Source organism: Diorhabda sublineata, chromosome 9 (assembly GCF_026230105.1).
Source record: "Diorhabda sublineata isolate icDioSubl1.1 chromosome 9, icDioSubl1.1, whole genome shotgun sequence".
Taxonomy (NCBI): domain Eukaryota; kingdom Metazoa; phylum Arthropoda; class Insecta; order Coleoptera; family Chrysomelidae; genus Diorhabda; species Diorhabda sublineata.
The window spans coordinates 15526987-15547837 of NC_079482.1; the positions used below are offsets into that span (position 1 = coordinate 15526987).

The window sequence follows — 20851 nt, forward strand, 5'->3', positions numbered from 1 at the left end:
TGTACTCTCTTCATACATACAGAGTCTTTTGCGATTGGTACAGAGGTACGAATTTATTTTTTGTATCTTCCACATTTAGACTTGTGCTTAAGAAGCGAAGCTTGAGTCAAATAAGACTGGCTGTACTCCAAGGTGCGTATTTACGCCAAATATGAGGATTTTTATCGATTACTATGTTTTTCACTTTGTTTCAACTTTTAGACAGTTTCCTTTTATGCATACTATCCTCCGTAAAACACCCTACCCAAATACCTTCATAACTATCATTTTGGAAATGATTTGAATTACTTAAGATAAGTGAAGCGCAGGTGTCAATTCACCCCCGCAAGAGCTAAAGGTAGTGCAAAAGTCTCGGAACCAGTGTTAATTCGAACATTAGATAATCTGTTGTATTCGAAAGAAGCCGTACAAGTCTTGGAATGATTCACTTGAACTCTATCATCACCAGAAAACCCAGCAAAAATAAATGATTTGATTACATAACATCTTCGATTAATCAAGATTTGGTATAAGCTCCAAGCATCTAATTAGGCGGCATTAACAATATTTCGGTTGAAGTAATTTATTATTACATAAAGATTCGTGCCATTCGCAGATGTTTGAACATTTTCATATGCAATTTTTGCCATCTTTTGGAGAATTTTAGAAAAGATAAAAAGGTTTTTGATGCATCATTTGATAATTGATAATATACACTATCACCATAAACCTCAATGAAAATATGACGCCAAAATGTTGTACGAACCAGGTCCAAAGCAGGTTTGTGTTGATAATAGGAAATGACGACATGGAAATAAATGCAATCTCTAAAAACACAATCAAATGTTGTGGAAAAAGACTTTTGAACAATTTCCATCAAAATAAGAGGTAATATCGTCCACCGAATATCATTATCACCTAAGGGATAGAATACATGAATTTTAACATCACTATAATAAAAACAAAACAAATCTATAGAGAGTTAATAAAAAATGAAAACTTTTCTTAACTTTAAAATCGTAATTTTTATTATGTAACGACAAAGCTTATTGAACAACGAGGACTTTCCGAAAAATTATATATCATAACTTATTACGAGTCGACACTGAGCTGAATCTCTATTTTCCATTGAATTTGTAGGAAGGCAATTGTTCTGGAACTTAGCATATCCATATATATTCCTTCGGCGTCCATCAACAGGAACGAGCTAAACGATGGTTGACTTGCATTGAGACAAAGACATTTGTTACTATCACGATAAATGGTTAGTAGAGGTGAAGGCGACGGATATAGATTTATCATTTTGAAGTTGTTTAAGGCAGTTGGATATTCTAATAGTGAACCATTGCTTCTAACAATGGAAAAGAGACGATACATAAAGTAGCTTAAAAACTATCACGATCTCATCTAATTTTCCCAAGTGTCCCTTTCGCCTGTTTTTCACATTTATCATTCTAGTCAGCACTGTTATTCAAAATCTCTAGAGTGTGTGATGTGGTTGGAGCTGTTTTTACGTAAATAATTTATTATATCAAAATGAATGTTTTCGGATAAGAATGGTTCACATATAACTTTGAGTTAGTGGGTAATCTTGAGCCTTGATCATATTTTCATCGTTACCAGTATTAGTGAAAGGACATTAATATATGTTTTATCAACAAAATAAGCTCATCAAAAAAAATCAAGTATAATATAATACTGCACGAAACATTACATCCGATTGGTAATTATTGGACTTTTTTATTATTTCTTGGTCAAGTTTTCTGTAATATAATTATGCCGAAGCAATGAAAATAACAGATGGGAAATTTATAAGATAAGTTATTTATTCATAAACTTACACTATTCGCTATTCACTAAAGTATTCACAACTTACATTTATTATTAAACAATATTCACTATTATTCAACATACTAATTTATTCAAACACACCGTACCAAAAATTTTGTTCACACACAGTGAAGGGGGACTGGAATCAAGTTCTACTTTCAGAAAACGGTTGCCAGCCCTCGTGCGGTCTTAATAATAGCGATGATGTTATATGCCAGTGAATAATGGTCTGGCAGATTGAACTAATCTCGTCGTTGTTCTGTAGTGACTCAATATCTAGCTTTCCTGGTACCACCGTACGTACGCATAAATTATTCGAAGGCGTGGTCAATCACTTCTCGGATTCGTTTCGCTCCTTTCTTCAGGTCATGGTTTCTTTGAACATCACTAGTAGATTTTTGAAGAAAACTTTTAATTTTCCGGTGGGGATCTCATATATGCGAAGATTAGAATATTGATCCTTTACCTGATTAAGTATGAAGTTTTTCAGGATTTTTGTAGCTTTGCAGAAAATCTTGTTTTCCAAAACCGCCTTCTGATGCTTCCATGTCGTATAATTTTTTCTCATTTTTTCACGGGCAACTTGAAGATTTGATAGAACCAATTTGTGTAAATCGTCCATAATTTTTCTCAATTGCATGACACAATTTTCTTCGTTAGATCTTGTCCTGGTCAAAGACAGACAAATAAGGATAGTAACAATCACTCTAGTGGTTGAAAACTACTTTGGAGAAGTAACTTCCAATCGTCTTGTTCATTCTTTGGATCATCCCCCGCACTCTCCCGTCATCCTTGTGTCTGTGAGAGCCCTTCTCCAATTCCTACATTACCTGCGTCAGTGTCAAGAATGAAGTCCCTATCGGGTAACAGATATCCTTATATCGGTGGCATGGTTGAATGTCTCTTCAAGGTTTTTTACTGTTCATCCCAATGAAAAGCTCTTGTTTTTTATGTGAGTCAAGTTAGTGGCTTGGCAATATTTCCAAATTTCCTGATAAACCTTCAATGTGTGGAGTCCAAGGAAATTCCTAGCTTGAAGTGTGCCGGTTGGGGATTTTTTCCCTAACGTAAACAATACTTTTCCAATTAGTAGTTCTTTGACAACTTATTCGTCGTCGGTCCATGGGTCTATCATTACCTGTATGTAGCCTCGCTCTTATCATGGTTTTGTTTCGTATAGGAAGAACAGTATCTTCTTTACCATGTTGCTTTCAAATAAAGTAATATCTCCTTAGAATCCACTCTGATGTTTTTGATTCTAAATTCAAACTGGCAACCACGTAGATAAATCACGTCCATTCCATAAATCATGTCTTCTTCGATGTCCTTTTCGTGAGCTTTCTGCATCAATTCCTAATTATATTTGGGTCTCTCGGCGAACGTATTTCTTCCTATTTAATCCTCTATATCCTAATATACACTGTTATTGCCAAATCCTAAGTAAGCTATCAGCATGAGGTGTTTTGGAACCATAGTTTTATCATTTGAACAGAATGATCACATTCCATAATTTCCGTTAACGGGAAATATATTATTTTTCGCAAGCAAATCAGAATGTCTTCTTATGAATTGTCAAGAAAAAAAGTCATAATATAATGTAAACAGGTCACAACAACAATACGCCCTATATTAAAGCATATTTCAATTAGCCCAATGCATCCGCTAAACTTTAAAATCTATTACCAGGTCATGACCGGCTCCATGGTTCTATATCAGTTTGCGAGTTCGTTTCCGAAAAGCCCTGTTGAATCAGATATTTAATATCAAATGTTCTATTCAATTTTTTCTATTGATTGATTTTGGTCTGGTCGATCAAGGTTAATTCGGTTCTTCTATCAAATTAATAGAGTTATAAGTTTCAATAAGTTTCAACAAGGAAGTTCGACCGATCTAGTTGTTCGTCGTTAAGCCAAATATCAACCTGCTTCAGGTATCAAGTTTCACGTAAATGATTCAAGATCATTTTATGGTCGATGCTTCGTTCCGTAGCGATGAAATGGGTCAGACTATTAAGATTTTTTGAACAATTTTCTCTACTCGTTCAACAAAAGGTTGACAAGGGCTAGGTACATTGATTGAATGAAAAAAGTTTGCAAACTAATTTTGACAAAGCTGTTCATTTATACATTAATGTGAATACTACAGAATTTTCGTCCAACCTGTACAGTTTTTCTTCTTCACAAGAAAACCATAATATAATCCATTCCTCTTCTTGAGTGGCCTTATGATATATTCATTGTCAAAGTAGGCTTCAATTAAGTGAACGTAGAATGTCCCATAAAATATAATCATAATAATTATATATTATCAAACTATAAAAGTACAACCTTCCATAAACGAAATTTCACTTTTGAGCATTGTCTTTAAAAATTGTTGATGATCGTGTTTGATTAAATCAACGCAATCCATCAACAATCTTCTTTATTTTTCTCATTGTTTTGATTGTGATAATTTACAAAAATTGTATTCTTGTATGGATTTCATATTGTTTGCTACTTTTACTTACGAACATGGTCAAATATTTATCGCAATTGACAGTATCATCTGAGTATAACCTCCGGACAACATCGATCCTCACAGTATAACGGATGCCGGAAATTTAACTTTTGCTCAGACAATCTGGTTGAAATATCTCAGTTCTTTCACCGTGAACTCTACCCCGACTGTAATCTATAGAGACTTAAAAATGAGAATCATCACTCCAATGTATTTTATTCCACTGTTTCCAATTCCAATGGTCTCTGGCCCAGTTCAATCTAATTTTCTTTTGTTTGAGGTCGATAAAGGTTTTTATTTGGATTAGAAAACATGATATTTGACAAAAAAAGTAGTATTTTGAAAATGTCACATCGTAAAGCATCAATATATGTTTCTTAGATTCTCTATGACATTTAGACATCACTGCAAAGTACGCATTGGACACTGCACACGGATTGGGGTTTCATTATATCACTGACTTTTAGGGTACAATAATTCAAAGGTTTCAAGAAAATAAGAACATGATCTTCTAGCCATGAAAATCATAAAAAAGCACTTTACACCATCAATAGTATGTGTTAGATTCAGAAATTTTTGATATATAGGTTTTTATAATCTATCATTCAATATAAGAAGAAGAAGGCTTTATTCTCAAAGCATTTATTCTCAAAGCATTGTTTACAGTTTGTAGACAAGAAGTTGTAAAAAACAGAACTAACACGACATATAAGTGAATATTAATTTTTATTTCCAAAAACCCATCTCACAACTCTATAAGTATTTCCCGGAAGATGTATTTTTCATATTTTTCCCACATGATCTTCCAGCTATGATGATCATGAAAAGAGCACTTCATGCAATCAATAGAATTTGTTACAGTCAGAAATTTCTAATATTCAAGTTTTTATATTTAGTCATTCAATAAAAGAGGAAGAATGCTTTATTCTCAAAGAATTGTGTTCAATTTGTGAACAAGAGCGTGTGAGAAACAAATCTAATTCCACATATGAATGAATATTATTTTTAATTTCCAAAAACCCATCTCACAACTCTATAGGTATTTCCCGAAAGATGTATTTCTCATATTTTTTTCCCACATGATCTACTAGCTATGATGATCATGAAAAGAACACTTCATGCAATCAATAGTATTTGTTAGACCCAGAAATTTGTGATATTTGGGCTTTTATAATTTATCATTCAATGGAAAAAGAATGCTCTATTTTCAAAACATTGTTCACAATTTGTAGACAAGGATTTTTAAATAATAAAACTAATCACACATAGAAATAAATATTATTCTAAATTTCCATACACTTCACTCACACCTCTATAGGTATTTATTGAAGAATGAATTTATTCATTTTCCAGCGATATTGATCAAAAAAGAACACTTCACGCGATCAAAAGTATTTACTGGATTCATAAATTTCTGATATTTAGGTTTTTATATTCAATCATTCAATAAATGAAGAAGAATGCTTCATTCTCAAAGCATTGTTTACAATTTGTAGACAGGAGCTTTTAGATAAAAAAACTAATCACACATATAAATAAATAATATTTTTAATTACGATAAACCTATCTCACAACTCTATAGGTATTTCTTGAAAAATGTATTTATTAAATTTTTCCTCCCACACCAAGATGATCTTGAAAAAAAGACTGCGTGAGATAAATACTACTACGTCGCTGCTACATGCAACACTACTTTTTAAATTGAAGAAATACAACACCAAGAATGGTACTTTTAACCGATATATTATGTGCGATGGTGGTGTAATGGTCAGCATAGTTGCCTTCCAAGCAGTTGATCCGGGTTCGATTCCCGGCCATCGCATCTTTTTTATTGGCCAATTTTAGTACTCTATTTTGTGTAGAATTCAACATACCTAGATACGAATAAGTCAAACCGCTAGAAGAAAAGAAAAATATTTTTCATTCTGATATTCTATTTCCTGCGTTCATATCGGAGCTATTAACTGGCCAATCTAACATAAGTATATTCTCTTCTGCCAAAAAAGCTTTAACAGGCCGAGCAGTATAGCAGGAAACTTCATCTTGCATGAAAGTCAGTTGTTCCCCATTTGGAAACTATTTTATGAACTGCGGAACCAACCGATTTTGTAATAATTGTTTGTACTGATCTTGCCTCATTATCCTTTTCAAGATGAACAGACGTCCAATTTTCTTGTCGCTGTTGAGAGACCAAACCATCATATTGGTGGGTTACTTAACCGTTGGAACGAAACATTCAAGTTACTTTTCACCATGATGACGTCGCACTTACAGAAATTTATTCTTCAATTTCGAATGTGCTTTCGTCACAAAAGCGCACCTGTTAAAAATATAAAAAGTATATATTAACTTCAATGTTCCTTTGCTTTATTTGACTTAAAATTATCATGATATATCAATCTCTATTTAAATTACAATATCTTATCAACCTCCATGAGTATTTGATTTTGGCTCCCTTTAGACGCTTTGCTTTCATTGTAGCTGTTTACTTGGGCTTTCTGTGGGGTACAAGACTCACAATCTATTTTTTTCTAGTTTTCTTCAAACAGTAAGCTTAGAAGCATTTATGCTAGCATCCTGGTGATTTGTGGTAGAAAATCTATTTTCTAGACAAATTTTTTTCAAACATCTCTAAGAACGTGGAGTGGATATCTTTTTTGGGCTGAAAATTTGGACCTGAGAGCGCTGTGCACAATATAGGTGCTGCATTTGCTCACTATGTAACACAAACACCGTCGTGGAGATGTTTCCATCAAGTGTTTGGCAATGTTTGTCAAAAACAACTGGATTTTCGTGCCGTTTCATAACCATGGATGGAACGTGGGTTCATCACTTCACACATGAAACAAACAAAGATTCAAAACTATGAATTGAAAAGCGGAAACCGGCTCCAAACAAAACAAAGACCATTCCATCTGAAGGTAGTGTTATAGCATCGGTGTTTTGGGATGCGCGCGAGATAATTGTCATCAATTATATAAGAAAAAGAAAAACTATCACAGCGAGGATTGAGATAACTTATTGTAACATTTGAGCGAAGAAATCAAGCAAAAATTATCGGATTGTCTGAGAATAAAGTGTTGTTTCATCAAAACAATTCACTTAGACATCTGTCATTGCAATGATGGAAATTAATGAATTAAAATTTGAATCGCTATCCTTTGCACCCCAATTTTCCAGATTTAACCCTCTCGGATTATTTTCTGTTTCTAGACTTGGCTCAGTGGCGAAAATTTTCCAACAACGAAGAGGTGATGTCGGCAGTTAATAGCTATTTTGAGGGGATTCTTATTATGAAAAGAGTATCGCTGGGAAAATAATATGGAGTTAAATAGAGATTATACTGAACAATGAATACATTTTTTTCCAAAATTTTTGTGTTTTTTTTGTTGGAACAGGTTCTTCTGGAACCATCCTCGTACCACAATTGTTCAGTAAGTTCTAGTGAAGATAGTAAAATAAAGAAATACAAACTATTGAAATTATATAATATTGTCAATAACACGATTATTATAGAGAGTATGAAGAATAGGTACATACATGCAAATGTGAAGAATCATATAGATAGATTGCTGCAACTACAGATTATATATCAATTAGATACGAATAACATAGAGAATATTTCCAATCTAAATCTACGTATAAGCTAACTGGATAGCAATAAAAAAAAAATTATCTATATTTGACGGATAAGAATTCAATTCAAGAAGGCAAAGCAATATTTGTGCTTAGAATTTTTGGGAAAAACTTGAAGGAAAGCAACTTATACCAATACACCTTAAAGTGAAATTCCTCTATCGGCTAATTCGCTTTTTATCTCCGTACATGCTAATTTTTCGAATGCAGATATCTGGTTTCGAGAATATAATTTGTGTTCTATTCTCATACAGATGTTTAAATGAAGGTAACCTAACAAATTACCAGGGTTACATCAAATACATTCACGTCTTATTAATGAGAAATTTTCAAAATAATTTTCGATGATATTTAGAGTATTTGTGAAATTGGAAATCCAGTTATTTGATCACGTGTTTTTTTAACTTCAGTTTCTGCTATTATCCTGTGATGGTATATACAAAATATAGAAATTCATGCATGCGCATATTTAGACATGTTATAGAAATAATTTTTCAAATGATAGTGTTGCCATCATCACCTTAAATTTCGAACATCCTGTATACATCATTGTTATATGTAAATATTCTCGCTTGTAAATATCAATCGACGTCTCAAAGAATTTTATTAAGTAAACTATTATCAAAAATATTGAATTCAGTTCACATTTTCAAGTTGGATTTATGAAACTTAGGAAAATAAAAATTCGTTTTGGAACCTATCGGAAGCCAAAAGTACTTTACTAATTACAGCCTCTCGACATAAATATTTTACTGAGTGGACAGTCGATTCCCTTTATCTGTTGTAAATGAGTGAAATGAGTTCTTAAGAGTTGCATAACTTATTTTTAGCGTCGTTTCTATGATAAAATCAAGTTTACAAGGAAACTAAAAATATAATTACTAAATGATTTCCAGTAACCAATGTATATATATTGAACTCATAACGAAAACTTGTTGCCATATCAATTCCATTAGTATAAGAACAACCTTGATAACTCCTTAATTGTGTAAGTCGAAAATCCCATCGTCATCTTTCCATTAGCAAAGAAGCATTGTTGTTGATCGGAGCTTGATTCTATTACCCGCAAACTTTGAAATTTCCTCTCCCCTAATTGTCTTCGATCAATTGCGTCAACAACACTAACATCAAGGCGAAGAGAAATGGAACAATACAATGGGGTAGTATTCGGTAGGAATTGGTTAAATTATAATCTTGTCGCTAATACCAGATTCATTAAATTTGTTTAATAATTACTAGTCCTACTGTTGAATATATTATAGAACATAAAGGAATATGCTTCTATGATATGTGTCGGCTTCTAATGATATTTTCAATTATGAAGATATAAAATCACATCTAGTTCAGTTCATAAATTATTTGTGAACGAGAATAGAATACGAGGTGCAGCAATTGAGTTTTGTGAATTTTGACTTAGCCTTGGCTCGGGAACTAGCAACTGGCAATCATCTTTTCCGTACTAGCACTTTGTAAATTCCATAATTTCAAAAGTCTAAAGAGAGATGATTTTGAAAATAAATAATACGTGAGGTACATAATTCCAGTGTAATTGCATCAAGAGTTTTACGTACTATTCATAGATTATGTTTCTAATTGTTCTCGATTTTAGGTCTCTTTTTCAAAGATAGATGAAAATTGACGTTTCAAATTTTCGTTAGGTATGGAGATGTTATAAAACAAAAGATAGAGAACTTAAAGTCTCTGAAGATAGTTCCCTCGAAGTGACTATTGACTCGAAACGTGGTCAGAAAATCGGCTATCACGGTTGTGGGGTTTTCCGGTTAATGCGGCGGATCAAAGGACTAGACAGTGAAGAGCTCTCATTAGTGTTTTCAATTCAATTATACTCAATGGAGCGGCACTTAAAATAGAAGGAAATCGGTAGCTGGTTGACAGTGCAATTCCACTTTTTGGGTATTTTTATGAGGCGTATTTGAGATACTCGGTGAGCAGGAGGAGAACTTCAACAGATATATATAATCGAGATACAAAGATAGAGAGAGAGAGAGTGAGAAATTTATTGTCTAATTTTTCTGTATAGCTTCACGTAAATTTTGAGAAAGACGCTATACAACAATTTTCTTGGGTGAGATAAAGATCACATGTTACTTGCAAATATACGTAAACCAGGGTTTATTTTGCTTATTTTTAATACGACTGAGGGGAAAAGAATAGGATTCCAGACTAGTTAGTGTTTTTATGATCTGGAATACTCGTCTTCATCCCCGGAGAGTATGTTTTAGTCAGTTGTTTGTCAACTGTGCTTGAAGTTTTGGGAACTTTTTTCAGAAGGGATATTGCATAATATACCAAAAATACGAAAATATATGAGCACCCTGGTAAATTAGCGTATTGGACTGATCTGTGACTATGTATTACCAAAAATTTGTCAGTTATATTATCTCACTGAATACGTGAATTTCAATTCCCATGTGCCTCCTATTAGGATCTAAACCTATCCTAATGTCGACTAGAACAAGTTCTGTTGGTATATGTGCAGGAGAAAGAACGAAAAAGTAATAGTGCACGATAAAGTAATTCAGTGAAATAGTAACTCATAAAAAACACAAGTTTTAAGGTGAGTGGAAATATCATACTACAGTCTTAACTAAAGTGGTAGATAACCTTGAAAATTGTTTTCTTATTCTCGTGCATGAAAAATTAGCGAATAATATTTGAAGTGAGTTTGATGACGACTAAAACTACCATAGTGTCAAAATCCTATTCATTGAAATTTGGAAAATTAAATTGACTATATCACAGACGCTTAATTTTCTATAAACAAGTAAATCGATCACAGATTGAGACATGAATGACTAGAAAATCCCACGTTTCCCAATATCATTTCAATCATAGTTCGAGCTATCAAAAATATTCTTCATTTTTGAAACACAACTAAGTATCACTAGAACCTACTGTAAGTAATGCTAAATTAGAGTTCGGATAAATAATTCTCAAGCAAACAACTGTGAAATTGTTAATTTGTACATAGAAATGGTGAAAATACTGCAATATCAGAGCTGGTACATATATCAACCATTATCCGAAAAGTTGAATATTTGTAGGAGACTTGTTGAACTTTATCATCATAATTTGGATAAAGTGAATGGATAAATTCAATTAATAACCCTGTATAGCATAATTGTTCCATTTTGTTCAAACAAGAGCAAAACTCCAGAATTTAATGCTACTTCTTTGGAAACATCATATATTATTGCCTATATTAGATTTTCGATTTTCCGCCTATCATCTACATGTTTTTTTGATAAACCAAATAGTCCAAATGAACATTAGCATTATTTTCTGCATAAAAATGCAATTGAATCTACTGTCACAATTTTTTTCTATTTGTGAAGAAAAATTAGGCTTTTTTTGTTAACCCTTTACGAATTTCATGTATAAATGTTGATTCTTGACGTTATCATAGAAAATATATCTTTGGAGTGTTCTTCAAGAAAATGTATCCAAACGTTCACAATAGGGCTCGTTAATGTCGGCAATAAAAGTTTTGAGTATTATCGAAGTTTGATGTTTTGAAATTTCATGCTGATGCATTCATATTATTCAAGATTCTTCGGAATATCTATAGAATGAAAGTTATTATACTGCAATGTAGTGAATAATTTCGTTACAAAATAGCTTCGGTTCGTGAATTTCCGTATCCAGTTGAATATATCGTTTCGAATTCATCCACGACATGGACCGTGAAGCAGATCCTGCTCGGTTACAAGGAAACTCTAAAATTTGTCAAATTCGTTGGTTCTCGTGAAGCGAACATTTTATTTGTTTGCTGTTCACTTTTTAGAATTATTAGAAACAGTTCTTTCCGTAATGAACTCACAAATTCGTGCTTGTATAGCAGCGAGAGTCAATATATAATACAAAGTTATAGTGAATAGAATGAAATGGTGAAAGGTAACCAATGAATTTGCATAAATTATGAAAGTAGTGAGTATTCAATTATATAAGTAGTGATTAGTCAATTATGGTGTAAGTGTGAAAATAAATAAAGTAAGTAAGAGAGAGTGTGTATAAACTCATCCCACAATATAAAAAAAGTTCAAATAAATTGTGAATATGAAAATCATTCTAAATACACTCAGGAAGCCGTGTTACATACACCTACCATTAATTGGCATCATGTCCATTAGTATTGTTATTGGTTTATCGTTGAAAACCACAGCAACACAAAACTTTTCAAATATATTACTATTAGTGAAATTTCAGAAAGGGTATAGATAATTATCTTCCAAACAATTATCTTGTTAACTAACCTTCCAGAAAATAGAAAGTTAAAATTCTCATAATAATTAGGGGTTATCTGAATTTCATGCTATGTAGATCAATAAAGTGCTAAGAAATCCGTGCTTGGGTCACAAACTCGTGGTGTAATTAAATAAGATTTCACTTTTCAAAGTGAGGCACGAACATAAAAATTCTTCAAGCTTCTAGCCTGATATAATATTTGATGATGATAGTTTTAATTTACTATTGTGTTGGTGTATTGAGGAAAATATATTCTGTAATTTTCTACAAGGTATCACAGCAGTTTATAATTGTGGAACTCATTCAACAATCAACATATTGAGTCTCACATGAAGAAATTTACATATACGTGGTTAAAAAATGGAATAAAATCTCAAACATTTTCGTGCGATGATTTTCTATGACATTTAACGTGGATTGAACCAACAGGATGAATTCAATGAAGGTCGTCCAAAATAGGCCGTTGTGCGTAAACTGATATTTCAAGATCGTTGTGTGACATACCGTGAGATTGAGTTTCACTCCCATACATTTACTATTGCCTGTACATTTGGCTGTCAAAAATATTTGTTCGAGTTGGATACCGCATAATTTCACAATCGCTAAAAAAATTCTCGTGTTGACTAGTGCAAAGAAAATACGTCTATGAGATCGTGAAAGGCGTTGAAGGATGGACCTATGCATATTGACCTAAAGCTGAACAACAATCGACTGGTGGGGTATTTCAAGCCAAAACTCACAAAAGCTGTTCGCACACGAAGCGCATAGAATCAAATGGTTGCCTGTTTTCTTGGAATAACTGAACTTATAGCTACTGTTCCATTAGAGCAATGTTAATTTTTGATTGTACACCAGCATTTTTTTACCAGACCTGTTTGAAAAAATCAGGAGAACCAATCGCATGAGACGAATCACTCTCCACCATGACAATGCGAATTCTCACATATCAGTTCAATCAAATCCGTTTTTGAACAGTCAACACATTGAATTGATGGGGAATCCGCCGTACAGACCTTGTTTGGCTTCAAGTGAAGTCTTCTTATTTCCGTAGATCAGAAATAAATTACAAGGTCAACGTTTTTCTTCACCTGAAAAAACCGTTGAAAGTTCAAATAATATGTTTTTGAAGTACCTTAATTGGAATGTGGAAAGTGCTTGTACAATTGGTTCGAACACATGCAACTAATATGATACATCTTTGCTAATTTTTCATTTTAAGCCAGTGAGAGGTGGGCAAAAGTATTAGCATTGCACATTGCAATATTATTAGTAAATAACTAAGAAAACAGGACTTTTTGGACCATTTATTCTTAACATTTATGACTTATGAAGGAGGTCGTTAGCTGATTTTAATATGAAATTCGTTTCTGGAAAACTTGATTCCAACAATACTTACCTAATACTATTGTAGAACGTATCTTTGTTAGTATCTTTCCATTTCACTTTGTATTTTGATAATCCTTTGGTATAACATACATCAATGGACAATAACCGTACATAGTTTTATATAGTTTTTTAGTGTGGAGGAAAAACATTCAATTTGAAAGGGATTACCACTAAAACCAACGTAACGCATATATTTTTCTTTTCACGTTCCATATCTGATCACATCCATCTAGTTCATCTTTTTTTAACTCAGTAGTAGCAGCCTAATTAACTAGTTAACTAAAAGTTATGCATGTTAGCTCATTGTATAGCACACATTTCAAAGTAAACAACACATTCAATGAGTGAAATTTTTATATGATTCTCAAACCGTTTGCGGAAAATGAAAATTCTGAAACTGTTTTTAGTAGACACGGTTAAGCTGGAATTTCTGGAACCATTGCTGATACTATTCATACTGAACACACTATTAACACCACCACTACACCAAAACTCAAAATTACTCTGTTTGACGCGCGTTTCGCGCAGTTCACCTTCAGTTTCTAAAGAGAATAACTTGGTTATCGAATCGCGCGTCAAACAGTGTAATCGTGAGTGTTGGTGTAGTAGTGGTGTAAACAGTATAGGAACGGAGACAGAAAGTTATATGATTTAGAAAATGAACCTAGATAAAACATAATTCTGATATTCATGTTGTAAGCAATTATTTGAAGGGCTCATTGCAAAAGATGAGAAGTCACATATCGGCAAAAATCACTATCCTACTTCCATTCCGTTTACCTATAACATGATATGCCACATCCCTGTAGAACTAATGTCCTATATATGTCGTCTCAAGTTACTAATGAAAGATGTTACATTTGAAACAGACGCTGCAATTATTTGGGTAAAAATTGACCAAAAAATAGCTTCCAGTTTCTTTACACCTTCAAATACAAATATATATTCCGTTGAAAATACTGAAACTTCGGAAATAAGAGAGGTATGTACAAGGTCCTTCACTATGAGCTGAATCGATATACATAAGAGAAAGTACTAAGACTAGTGCTCTGAAAATTTGCTTGCATGGGTTTTCCGAAATGCTCGTTCCAGCTAAAATAATTTCAGTTTCTCTAGGCCCAAACTTCGTTATTTTAGGAGGAATGCTAAGAATTTTATTAAATTTTTGGTATATACCCAAAATTGCAATACAACTTTATATAAGGCAAAGTATGCCCAAAGTCCACCATTTTTGAATTATGCCACATTTTCGAAATTTTTGGACACATGTAACCCGCCACTAAAAAAATTATATTTCTAAGTTCAAGTGAGTTCGAAAACCAAATTTTGTCAAATTGCAGCCCCCATTTTTCTCCAAAAAGAGCTAACGTCAAGCTGATCCCATTGTTTGTTTGTTGGTAGTACAGGGTAGCTACAGACAACCGACAATTAAAAACCATGAAACTTTCAGTTTTCTAAAGTTTCTACAAAAACCCTTAATTTGAGATATATGAATTCACTGACGAAGTTCCCCTAACGTAGAATCCTATGGTAAAGAGTCAAATGGGGGTTGTAATTCCAAAAAAGATTAAGTTTTCGAAGTTTTTATATAGCATTTTCTGAACACCCTATATAAAATTGTGTCAAGGGTTTCACTTGAACTTTGAAATATAATTTTTTTAATGGAGGACTACATCTATTCAAACATCTCGACAATGTGAAATAATTAAAAAATGATGGTCTTTAGACATACTATGCCTATTATAAAGTTATATTTAAATTTTGCGTAGATTTAAAAAATTTCATAAAAACCATAGCATTCTTTCTAAAATAACGAAGTTTGGGCCCACTTCCGGTATAACCAGAAGTTTTAAAAAACTGAAATTATTTTAGCCGAAACGGGCATTTTGGAAAACCGATGCAAGCAAATTTTCAGAACACTAGTGGCAGTACTTTCCGATATACATATCGATTCAGCTCGTCATATTTTATCAAAAAAATCTGTTTACTTCACGGGGAATATCCTTTTTCAAGAAGAATTGTTACTTGTCCCTTGTTGGTGACAAAGAGTCGAAATTCTTCCGCGAATTGTATATGCAGGAAAATATGTAGGAAAGAACTTAATACTTACGGAATAATATTCAACCGATTTTCTGATCTAGGGGCCTAAGACCCTTGAAACGGTTATCTTTTTAGTTGTATTTCAGTAGAGAGAAAGGAAAGATCCCCGAAAAAAATAAAAGCGTCAAAAATCCAGTAGAAGATTTAAATGCCAAATCGCGGTTAATGTGATCAAAATATCAGTATAAACATAACGGAGTTCATGAATTTATATGAGCTTTCCAGAGGAAGAATATATAGAAACACAAGGATTTTTAATTTCTCGAATAGATGGTCTCAACAAACATGAAAACAGACCCAATTAACCGTGAGTAAATGAAATACGTAAAAAGGAATATTCCCCTAATACCAAAATATGAAAACGACAATTTTAGAGCCGATAATCTAGGTAATATTTATTTTAAATGTGATAATTGCCAATATAAAAAGGAAATCACAGCTTTACTGAATTGATTTCAAACTGGTTTATTATCAGTTATTTTCATTACGCTAATTTAATAGAAGTAACTACTAACAAATTTGATTTAATTCTATGGTATTCATTGTTGATCTGATTGTATCCCATTCACTGTTTTACTCTCTGTTTCTAAAATTTTTCTTGATGGTTATGTGAACATTTTCCCCTGCTTCTGAGCTTCATTCTCATGCATATCCACAAATTTTTCGTCAAAATTTACAAAGCACATAATTGATTGAACATTTTTTGTTACCACAATTATTTACATGGAAATATTGAATCATTTCAAGTATTATTAATTCAAATGCCAAATATGTTGTAGTGCTACAGTTTTTATGGTTTTCAAAACATTTTCAATTGGGAGTGATAAAGCAACACTGGAATGTTGATAGAAACAAAATGCTCATAAAAAACATTTTTTCATAAAAAACAGAATAGTAGCTACCCAATAAATATTTCAACAAAAATCTCTAGAACAAAATTGGAATACATTTATGTATCCGAAATATCTACAATTTAATTATTCAATCAGCATATCACAATTACTAAAGTTTATATGTATAAGTATTTTTTATTTTTATTTGAGATTAAATAGAGCCTTGTGTTGATCAAAGAACGTGGAGTTTGATGTATATAAAATAGTAGTTTGTAACAAAACATTGATCTTTTTTCAAGAAATCATGTAATATTTGAAACCAAGCCCAGTTTCTATAATGGGTCTTGGTTATCTTGTTGTTCGAGTTTCAAGTATTTGAAATATCCATGTCGCGGCACTGCTATCTAGAGATGCACTGGGATAGCGTAGAGATGAAAATTTTGACATAAAGCATATCTTAAATCGGCGAATGCATATACAGTGTCACCTGTGGAATAATTGAGTTATTTCGTGCTTCTCATTTCACTCATAGTTACCAATTATGGAAATTTTATTTTTCTACCGTTCAAAATTCAAACTATAGTGCCTTCAAGGAAACCAGATGGTTAAACCGTATGTGGAACTGCGGTGTAAAACGGCTAAACAAGTGGAAGGCCGTTATATCTGGCACTTTTCAGCTGAAAATCAATTTGTTTGTGAGCATTTCGAAGGGATTAAATGGATAAAATATGACTCGAATGGCAGGATCATTCATTTGCTACATTTTAGTAGCTTGGTCAATTAATTGTAACAAAATTGGTTTTATAAGGCAAATGAATTCTTCTAGCAAACTAGCACAATCATTCAGTATTTTGTTCGATGACGAACTTCTTAAACTCATCTTACTTCTACAAATATCATCTCTCATAACCCTTCTTTAATATACTGAAGCTCAAAAACTTAAATTTCCATCCATGCGAAAGAAGAAACATTAAAAACCTTTCATTTCTATTTTACCGAAAAGTAGAATATGTGACAATGTTTATCGAAATCTTGATCTCTTCCAGCAAACTCTTCTATTAGTGAGAACATCAGCTTGACATTTCCTCACTGAAAGCATCTTTATTTCAATTATTAGTTGGGTGAGTATGTTTTAAGATTTTGAAAATATTTATATGTTTAGCGGGTAATATCGCCGTGGTGATTTGTAATATGAGTTAGGAACATTAACTTCCAAATCCATTCATCATTTTCCAGTTCAGACTTGAGCTTGATTTTTTCTGTAGTAACAAAGAGCTAATTATTTCCAAAAATACCATAAATCTTACCTTACCGCGGCTAAGCTAGTTTATATTGTTGTATCACGGATCAGATACAAATCCCTTCATGGTAGCGATCCTAAGGGTTGCGTCCTAAGTAGTCACGCAATAAATATTAGTGGAGTCTAATCTCCACTTAAAAAAATCCGAACAAATTCTAATAGCATATTTTCTCGTAATATTTTCTTCCAATGGTAGCAGACATATATATGGCGTCGATATATTATTTTTCACCTTTCAATAGCCTACGTTGATATTATATCTTCAATGCGAACCAGTATTGTTTCCTTTTTCAATAATAATACATCCACATTTCTCAGATACGTTTGATTCATGAATTCTCAATCCACGAAAAGTCATCCCTTTGCTGTCAAACAATAAGCAGCTCTAGAACTGCATTCGATTGCTTAATCTTTTCCTCCATAAATGTTTATTAAGAATGTTGCCTGCTTCATGTGCTGAGCGACTTCTCGGCGACGGATTGTTTTGTTTAAACATGTTGTTGAGGCTACGCTTTTCTGACATAATGCACATATCGTTCTATTTTTTCTGCTGTTGAAAACCATAATCACTTGTTCAATTAATATGAAAAGGGAAACTTTGATTTCTTAATTCATGTTAGCCAAAGTTTTTATTGAATCAATCAATCTCAAATTGAATACTAGCTTGTATAATGTAATGTGCAAGCCATTTAAGCCAACATATGGAAATGGGAGAGATTATGATCGTTTTTAACTATTATCTATTTCTTGTGATTTGATTATCATCATGACAAATTTCCTATTGAAATTTGATTTATCTCTCAATCAATAAACACGTTTGTTAACGTGATATTTTGTGTCCCTTTATTCATGTTCCATCTCTATTCATACGTAATAAATGATCACACCAGTGAAAACAATTTTCTTGGCGTCAATATCTAGCTTGATATGAAAATTCTGTGGTAGATAAAAGACCGCAGTAGTTTCTTTACGAACGATTTTCAATGCAAACTTTTAATGTTTTCTGTTTCAGCTGAAGCCCTATCTGCAAAAGAGACCGATTCTCGTTTATTTCGTATGTCTGAAATCCTTGAGGAGATGTTTCATTGCGATATCTTGTTCTTTATCAACGTTTTGTCCTAAATTGTAGTTGAAAAGTTCTCTGAACAGTAATTCTTGTATAAGGCGTACAAAGAAATTCGCGACAAATTTGTGGGTTGTACATGAGAAGATATCGTGATATTAGTCTTTGTTTAGCGCCTTGAATATTTTCAGATGATATCAACTCAGCTCAAAATTAAAATAATTAATACAAAATGAGTTTTATGTATGAAATGCCTCAATTATCTCGGAAACGGCTTGTAGGATTTTTATAAATTTTCGTGCGCAAGTCTTGTGATACAGCCGGTATTATGGTGATATCTAAGTAGTTGTCAGATTCTTCCTTTTCCGGAAAAAATGATAAACTTTGTTATTTCAAATAGAGGACCCTATATATTTTGTGTTTTTAGAAATTCGTAAGAAAAACTGATTGTTTTTCATGTGATATTTTCCATACCTAAATGCCATAATTTCGGAGTTATAGTAACATTTACAGTATCTCCAGTAGATGACTACGATTGAATAAACTCATTTAATTTGAATATTCTTCACTAATTTATGTGCTGATACAAATCTCGTAACAAAGTCTACTGTCAGTGAGTTGGTACAAAGTTTAAGGAAACTGGTGCAGGAAAATATGTATTCAAATCATGACGCAGAAAACCTACAACTGAAGACAAATACTTAAGTGTTTGTGTCATGTTAGAAATAGATCCACATTTGTGAAGTAGAAATATATTTTGAAAAATATACAGTAAAAGAAATTACAGCAGATACTCAAAATATTGTCCATTCACTTCAATACAACAAGCCATGCGATTTTTAAAATTTTGCAATCAATTTTGCAGCATCCCTGACTGCTCAATTCCCACTATTTCTATGGTAATCTTATCTTTTAATTCCTGAATATTGGCAGGTTTTGGACAGGAAATAGTCTAGTAGATTAATGTCGGGTGATCGCGGGGGCCATTCGTTTACACCACGCCTTCCAATTCATCTTATTGTTATCGTCTGGAAAGTTCTAATAATGAAGTTTTTTTCAAATGTAATCGGAAATACTTATTTGTCGCCTATTATTCCAGCCCATAGATACATTCAGTTTTTCAGGATATTGGGTGTTGCCGATTTACGCTGCCATTAAAACAAAAAGTGGCTTCTTCGCAAAACAAAACATTACTTAAAAAATTTGGATCGTTTTGATTTAAATATTTTTCCATTATTAGGTCTGCAAACTCCAGATGTTTGCGAAATATCAAGTTTCCTGGATATTTGTCTAGTACTCAAGTATGGATCGTCTTCTAACAGGACACAAACATAGTTTTTTTGCGCCCTGATTTGGATGAATGTTTCAATGAAATAATTTTGTTAAACTTTTTCACTAATTGAATAAGTAGATCTTGTTATGATATTTCGGATAGGATATAAATTATTAAGGATATTAAACGATTCTTGTTGACTCCAACGTCTATCCCCATATCCTAATATCATTAAAATATCAATTCGTTCTTCTTCAGATAAACGATCCATTGTGACTTTCACCATCAAAATTGTTATTGTAGCTATCATAGCCACCTAAATGTATTTTTTTACTTCGACGAAGATAATGCAAATGTAGCTATAACTCCGAAATGATGGCATTTATGTATGGGGAACATTAGATAACAAATTATAAATAATGATAAAATAATAAGTATTTTTCAAGGATTTGGAAAACGAGAAATATACAGGATGATCCATTTGAAATAACAATGTATATATCACCATAATACCGGCCGTATCACAAGACCCTTGTACACAAAAATTTATTAAAATCATACAAACTGTTTCCGAAATAATTGAGGCATTCCATAAATAAAACTTACTTTGTATATTTGTATATTTTTGTATGATAGTCAGGGGAAATTCAATTTTCTGTACCATTTCTTCAACAATTACGATCTGATTT

The 20851-nt window shown here is 32.5% G+C and overlaps 1 protein-coding gene and 1 non-coding gene across 2 annotated transcripts in view; both read left to right on the top strand.

The window, feature by feature from the left end:
* LOC130448904 (acid sphingomyelinase-like phosphodiesterase 3a) overlaps positions 1-20851 on the top strand; it is a 330919-nt gene that overhangs the window by 146450 nt on the left and 163618 nt on the right. The gene's annotated exons all lie outside the window — the stretch shown is intronic.
* Trnag-ucc (transfer RNA glycine (anticodon UCC)) lies at positions 6056-6127 on the top strand. The gene has a single exon. It is a non-coding gene; the product is annotated as a tRNA-Gly (tRNA).